Source organism: Leucopleurus acutus (assembly GCF_964270905.1).
Source record: "Leucopleurus acutus genome assembly, chromosome: 16".
Classification (NCBI taxonomy): Eukaryota; Metazoa; Chordata; class Mammalia; order Artiodactyla; family Delphinidae; genus Leucopleurus; species Leucopleurus acutus.
Genome location: NC_139158.1, coordinates 80,222,965 through 80,230,311, shown reverse-complemented (window position 1 = coordinate 80,230,311; position 7,347 = coordinate 80,222,965).

Here is a 7,347-nt window from a genome sequence, read left to right as displayed (position 1 = left end):
CCCTTCAGCTTTTAGGGGCTGGAAATCGACATCTTCTACAGATGCCACCTGCTCCACAATTCTGGACAAAAGAGATGCCATCTGTACTTTCCCCCTCTAAGTCTTTTCCGTGCCGTTCCCCAAACCTGGATGGTCCATGGCACCCTGACCTGCCATTGCATGGCTCCCCCAACAGACTCACTCCTCTCCAGCAAGACTGTGGCCCCCACTTCTTGGTCCTCAGACATCCCCGCCTCATGGCTTTCACTCTCGCTCCTTCCCTTCTTAGCATGTTCCCAGATGCTAGAAGGCTGAGCCACTCGGTGCTTCTCAAAATCACCTTCTTTTGTGACCTTCCTTGACCACCCCACTTAAAATTACAAGGCCCCACCCAGAACTCCCTATACCCCTCCCTGCTTGGCTTTCCTAGCAGCAACTATCAACAGCTGGCAAAATATAAATATCACCAAATATTACGTATTCTTTACTTCCCTCAACTAGACTGTGAGTCCCACGAGGGCAGAGAATCTCGTCTGTTTTATTCACCACCACCTCCAACGTCTCAAGCACATAATAACACTTATTATTAGCATGCGCTGAATGGCCGAGTAAGTGAACCAGTGAGCAGCTGTCGGGAGCCCTGCTCGTACAGCTTTGCCTCTTCCGCGCCGCATCACAGCATCCACTCTCTGGCAGGAAAATATAGCGAGAGGCCTGTTCAATAGTTCCTTGAAATGGGGGCACCAGGGGCTTCTACACAACGAGGTGGGACAGGCAGGCTTCCGGTACGCCGGGATGATCGGGAACATTGACCTTGCACCTCTGGCCTCTCAACCTCTCCCACACAGGGTTAAGCAGCTGGAGAAAAATCACTTCAGTGTATTTGTTCTTCATATTTCCTAGCATCTAACATGAAGCTGGACGCGTACCAAGGTCGTTAGTCACATTTGAGGAATGAAAAGTAAATGCATGAAAGAATGTATGTATATGTGTTACTCTGGGCTTTTTTTGACTGAGAGAATACAATCATTCAATCAATTATTATTCCCTGCTCCCCTGGAGAAGTTCAGCTTGAAGCAGAAGAGTACGCTGAGAAGAGTTGAAATGGAAGACACGACAGGGAGCTTATTTGGGGGATTTGGGCATTCTTAGCGTCCCTGAATTATTTGTATACATAGTTAAATAATGTGTTGGTTATGTGTGAAACTTCCAGCTATCAGATCTCTTAAAGTAAGTGCCCTGTGCACTGCTGGCCACATCCTAGACATCATCTGATCACAGGCCAAATAAGAAAAGGAATATGCAGTCACCAGGACGGCCCCATGAAGATCTAAACCAGGCTGCTGTGACACGGGAGAGTGGAGACTTGGCAATTGTTGGGTTAATGTGCTACACACCAACAAGGCTTCAGTGGAATTGTTCCTGCTCTGGGTGGAATGCCTCTCTGGGACTCCTGAACCAGGCAGGGAGCAAAGAGGTTGAGAATGGGCACATTTGATAGAAGACGGAATGAAATCTTGAGTCTCTTGACTCCTGGAGAAAAGAAGCGCCGCTATTTCTTACATAGAATCTGAATAAGTTAATACAAGGGAAATCTCCTCTTCTCTGCAGGCAACTTTGCATTAGGATATTTTCTTATCACAGGAGGATCTATCCTATGTTTGTCAAAAATTCACCTGGTATGTTTTTCTGCCTGCAGTTGAAAACAATAAAAGCACTCCTTTGCATCAGATATTTGCATACAAATTATATTTGGCACTTTTATAACGTACTACAGAATCTTCAGTGTGCACAGTATATGTGGCACAGTATATTATAATGGGGAAATACACATTTTTCCATTAACCGATTGCTTTTTTCACAGATGGATCTGTAAGGGAGTTGCAAGAAGGCAAAAGGAAAAAGAAAAAGATAAAAATCCCTGCAACAAAAAATAAACCAGGTCTGAAATTCTGACAGCTTCGTCCAGTGAAAAGTGGTTAAACGGGTCTTTGAATTATCCTACCCTACACTGCTGTCTGATTGTTGTGCTTAGAGAATGAGTTTTACAGACACTTACAGAACAAAATCATTAGAGAAGAGATAATGGGACACCACAGTAATGATTGTGGGAAGCTGCACTGGGCCTTAATTAAATTCAAGTGAAAAGCACTGTTCTTTTGCAAAAGGTAGTTGGATCCCATCTTGAGAAGAAGCCTCTTTCATAATCCCAACGTTCCGCACAGCAAGAAAGAAGATAACAGTGGACCGTGTCCTAGGCTTGGAGCTCACAGCCAAGGGCAAGGGAATTAAAAACAGAATTGAGTTCCAGCTATTGGGTTTCCTATGCCTCAATTCCTATAATCCTCTAAAGATAACTACCCTACAGACAGTGGCTGCTACATTGTAGGCCTTCAAATCACTGCTGAATAAATGTATGAGTCAATCAATTTTATAAAACTGATACCAGGAGAAATTAAGAAATTTGCCTAAAATCACACTGGGGTTCAAACCCAGTTCTGTTGGACCCAGAAGCCTTTCCAGTGCCCCTTGTTTCCTCTGTTGAATGGGGGCATGTTTCTGTATCCAGAGAAGGAAGATTCTGGAATGGAAAATGAGCAGGAAGCAATGAGACCAGTTCCTTTTTGAGATGAGGAGGTATCCCAGGCCACACAATGACTTTCATGGGCCAATAAATACTTTTGCCTTCCTGGGCCCCTTCCTCCATAAAATGGTATTAAAAACTACATTATACGACTGGGTTTGTATGAAGACCAATATAATCCAAATTGGATTTTTTCTTCTGATTTTAAAAGAAAGTAAAAGATTTTTATGGGCCTCTAAGAGAATCATGGGTCCCAGGCACTGCACCTACTGTTGTCTTACGGAGACCACAGCCCTGACAGCATCACGTAAAAACTCCATCAACTAGAAACATTGCACACACAAAAATTTTATAGTGAGTCCACATCCCTGCAAGGTTTTGATGCTCGCAACATTTACCAAACACTATTGAAATCAGAACCTAACAGGTCAGTTAGGATCATGGTTCACTACACATGCTAGAGACCCTCAAGTAGGAATTTTTCACATGAAATAAGTCCAGACAAGGGCAGTTCTTATACAAGGGCTGGTCCAGCTACTCACGGGGAGTCCTTCTCGTTTCCTCTCTGACATCCTTATCAAGTGTCTTTGCTCCTCGTGGAAGCAAGATGACTTCTCCACCTCCAGCCATCCCATCTACATTCCAGGCAAGATGAAGAAGAAAGTGCCAAGGATGAGGGATAAAAGCCTTTGCCTTAGAAGCTTTGTTTTATGGGGAAAGGAAGCCTTCTGCGGGCTGGAATTGGGTCCCATGACATTCCAGAGAATCTGGAAAAGTAAGTATTTTCAAGTAGAATCACTGCCTCCCCCAAAGGGTTGTTAGGAAGGAAAAAGGTTTAGTATAGAAAAAAATGGACCTTGAGTGGGCAATCAGCAGTGTCTGCTTCAACAGCCCTAATTCCTATAAAACAAAATGACTTCCTGGTCCCAGTGTGTGACCAAATCTTTGAAAATACTACCCAGTTCAGGAAAGTTTCAGCTCAGCAGAAAACCGGGCGAGTTCTTTGGTTTTCACCAGAATTCGATAATCCAGGCCACTCTGCCCTCTGTTAACACTCGAGCAAAAGAGACATAATAGCATACTGTCGATTAGCTAACATGTCGACAGTAACCACCTCCCCAGGCTGTATTTATTTTTAATAAATGTCTTATTTCCCAGTACAAGACACTGGAGTTGTCTTTCTGGGCCAATAAAAATAGGTGTGTCACTCACATCTACTTTTTCCTGGCTGGATCTTAACCTGCTTGCTAAGTTTTAGCTCGAGTGCTATTCTCTCAATAAAAACTTGCTGTTTGCAGCACAGGTGGCTGCAAATGCCTCTCGGTGCTCTCCGGGCCCAGGGGTCCAAAATTCACCTTATCGGCTCCCCTCCTACCGGACAGTGAGATACATTGAACCCTCGCTACTGAGCACAGTTCTTGGTCATTAAGGTACACAGTCAGTGTTTGTGAACAAAACGTGAACGTGACTCAACAAAATATTCAGCTGTTCTGCTGGGGTAGGATTAGGGTGACCAACTGCCCAGGTTGGCCTGGGACTCGGGGCTTCCCTGGACATTGGACTTTCTGTGCTAACACCAGGAAAGTCCAGGCCAGCCAGAGGAGCTGGCCGTGGTGAGTACGGTACCCATGCAGCACTGGCTTAGAGCCGATTGGAAATAATATCATCATTATTAACAAAAACATTTGAGTGATAACACTGTACCAGGCCCTCTCTTAACAGTTTACCTGTATTATTTTGTCCTCACAAGAACTCTAAGAGGAAGGGACTAATGTTATTCCCTTTCCTTACAGGTAAGGAAAGAGAGGTGCAAACTTCAAATCGCTGAGCCAAGGATATACAGTTAGAGGCAGCAGAGGTGGACTCGAGCCCAGGCAGCCTGGCTCTAAAACCCAAGCTCCTGCCTCACCCGGATCCTTCTGAAGACGTCGGGCCCTGTGAGCTGAGGCCCATTTACTTGCTCAGGCTGTTGCATCGCTGATGTGCGTGAGAACTTCCATCTTATAGCTGGAGGAGAAGGAAGAAATTTGTGGAAGACCTGCCCTCACCTGTCTCTAATTGCTGGAAACGACTGATGCAGAAACAACCACCACCAGCCAAACTGGTTTAAGACATGTCACAATAAAAAGCTCTGCATCTTATGTTATAAAGATAAGTAAATAAAAGGTAATATATATAAAAGAAAAAAACAAACAAGCAAAAACCCCTCTGCATCCTATAGCCCGCCCTTGGCTATTACATTACATTTACTAAACGTAAGGTGCCAAGAAGTTTGCAAAGTAAAGAAACTGGTTTGAGGTGACATTTATCAAAACTTCACTTAAGGATAAACCTTTTTTTTTTTTTTTTTTTTGGCCCAGGAACTTGAGTTGGCCTCTCATAGGCCGCCCTGGGGAATCCTGGTCTAGCAGTATCTGACCCCCCCGTCGCTGCTGCTAACTGACATTTCCCCCAGCAAAAGGAAAGAACCAGAATTAGACACCGGGCTTTTATGCCTTCAGAGCCGAGTTTTTCCTATTGTTCTCGGCTCTTTCTTCCTTCTCCAAGTAAATCACAGGATCATCAGAAACCCCATTGAAGCCTCTGTAGGACCGCACTGTGATCTTTATCTTCAAAGCCATCCAGCTAGGCCTCTTGCTTGAAATTTGCATGACAGCTAAAGCAAAGTAAATTTGGGGGCTGGCTTCCTTTGATAACCAAATGTTTCTCTTTCTTTCTTTGTTCTGTAGGGACAGCTTTAAAAGGAATTCAGTGATGAGGAAAATAATTCTACACTATTTAGTTGTGGGCAGTCACCGTGACTGGAGCATTCGCTTAAAATAGGAACTGCGTGGCTTGTCTTCAATAGAGGTCAATTATTAAAAGACTGGACTGGAACGTTTAAAAGGTGAGCAGGGGTCCTGGGTGGAAGCCACATGTGGAAGCAGGAAAGAGGCAGAAAAACTCAACTGGAACCTAATCCTCAGCCCCACTCAGCTTGCTTTCTCTTCAAGAAGCACCTTCTGCACAGGACCGGCCACAGAGCTGGTGAGACCCAGTGTACAATTAAAGTGGGAGCCTCTGTGTTCAAAAAGCAAGAAAGAAGTGCCGCTCAAGGAACTAAAATGTAACCTGTTTTCCTTTCTTCCTTATTCTCTCTGTTGGTCACTGTTTCTTTTTTTAACATCTTTATTGGAATATAATTGCTTTACAATGGTGTGTTAGTTTCTGCTGTATCACAGAGTGAATCAGCTATACATATATCCCCATATCCCCTCCCTCTTGCGTCTCCCTCCCTCCCACCCTCCCTATCCCACCTCTCTATGTGGTCACAAAGCGCCGAGCTGATCTCCCTGTGCTATGTGGCTGCTTCCCACTAGCTATTTTACATTTGCTAGTGCATATATGTCAATGCCACTCTCTCACTTCGTCCCCCTGTCCTCAAGTCCATTCTCTACATCTGTGTCTTTCTTCTTGTCCTGCCCCTAGGTTCTTAAGAACCTTTTTTTTTAGATTCCATATATATGTGTTAGCATACGGTATTTGTTTTTCTCTTTCTGACTAACTTTACTCTGTATGACAGATTCTGCGTCCATCCACCTCACTACAAGTAACTCAATTTCGTTTCCTTTTACGGCTGAGTAATATTCCATTGTATATATGTGCCACATCTTCTTTATCCATTCATCTGTTAGTGGACACTCAGGTTGCTTCCATGTCCTGGCTATTGTAAATAGAACTGCCATGAACACTGTGGTACATGACTCTTTTTGAATTATGATTATCTCAGGGTATATGCCCCGTACTGGGATTGCTGGGTCTTATGGTAGTTCTATTTGTAGTTTTTTAAGGAACCTCCATACTGTTCTTCATAGTGGCTGTATCAATTTACATTCCCACCAATAGTGCAAAAGGGTTCCCTTTTCTCCACACCCTCTCAAGCATTTATCGTTTGTACATTTTTTGATGACGGCCATTCAGACGGGTGTGAGGTGACACCTCATTGTAGTTTTGATTTGCATTTCTCTAATGATTAGTGATGTTGAGCATCCTTTCATGTGTTTGTTGGCAATCTGTATATCTTCTTCAGAGGAACATCTGTTTAGGTCTTCTGCCCATTGTTGGATTGGGTTGTTTGTTTTTTTGATATGGAGCTGCATGAGCTGCTTGTATATTTTGGAGATTAATCCTTTGTCAGTTGCTTCGTTTGCAAATATTTTCTCCCATTCTGAGGGTTGTCTTTTCCTCTTAGTTATGATTTCCTTTGCTGTGCAAAAGGTTTTAAGTTTCATTAGGTCCCATTTGTTTATTTTTGTTTTTATTTCCATTTCTCTAGGATGTGGGTCAAAAAGGATCTTGCTGTGATTTATGTCACAGAGTGTTCTGTCTATGTTTTCCTCTAAGAGTTTTATAGTGTCTGGCCTTACATTTAGGTCTTTAATCCATTTTGAGTTTATTTTTGTGTATGGTGTTAGGCAGGTGTTAGGTAGTTTTCCCAGCACCACTTATTGAAGAGGCTGTCTTTTCTCCATTGTATATTCTTGCCTCCTTTATCAAAAATAAGGTGACCATATGTGCATGGGTTTATCTCTGGGCTTTCTATCCTGTTCCATTGATCTATATTTCTGTTTTTCTGCCAGTACCACACTGTCTTGATTACTGTAGCTTTGTAGTATAGTCTGAAGTCCAGGAGCCTGATTCCTCCTCCAGCTCCATTTTTCTTTCTCAAGATTGCTTTGGCTATTTGGGGTATTTTGTGTTTCCATACAAATTGTGTCATTGTGTTTCTTATCTGCTATTAATCT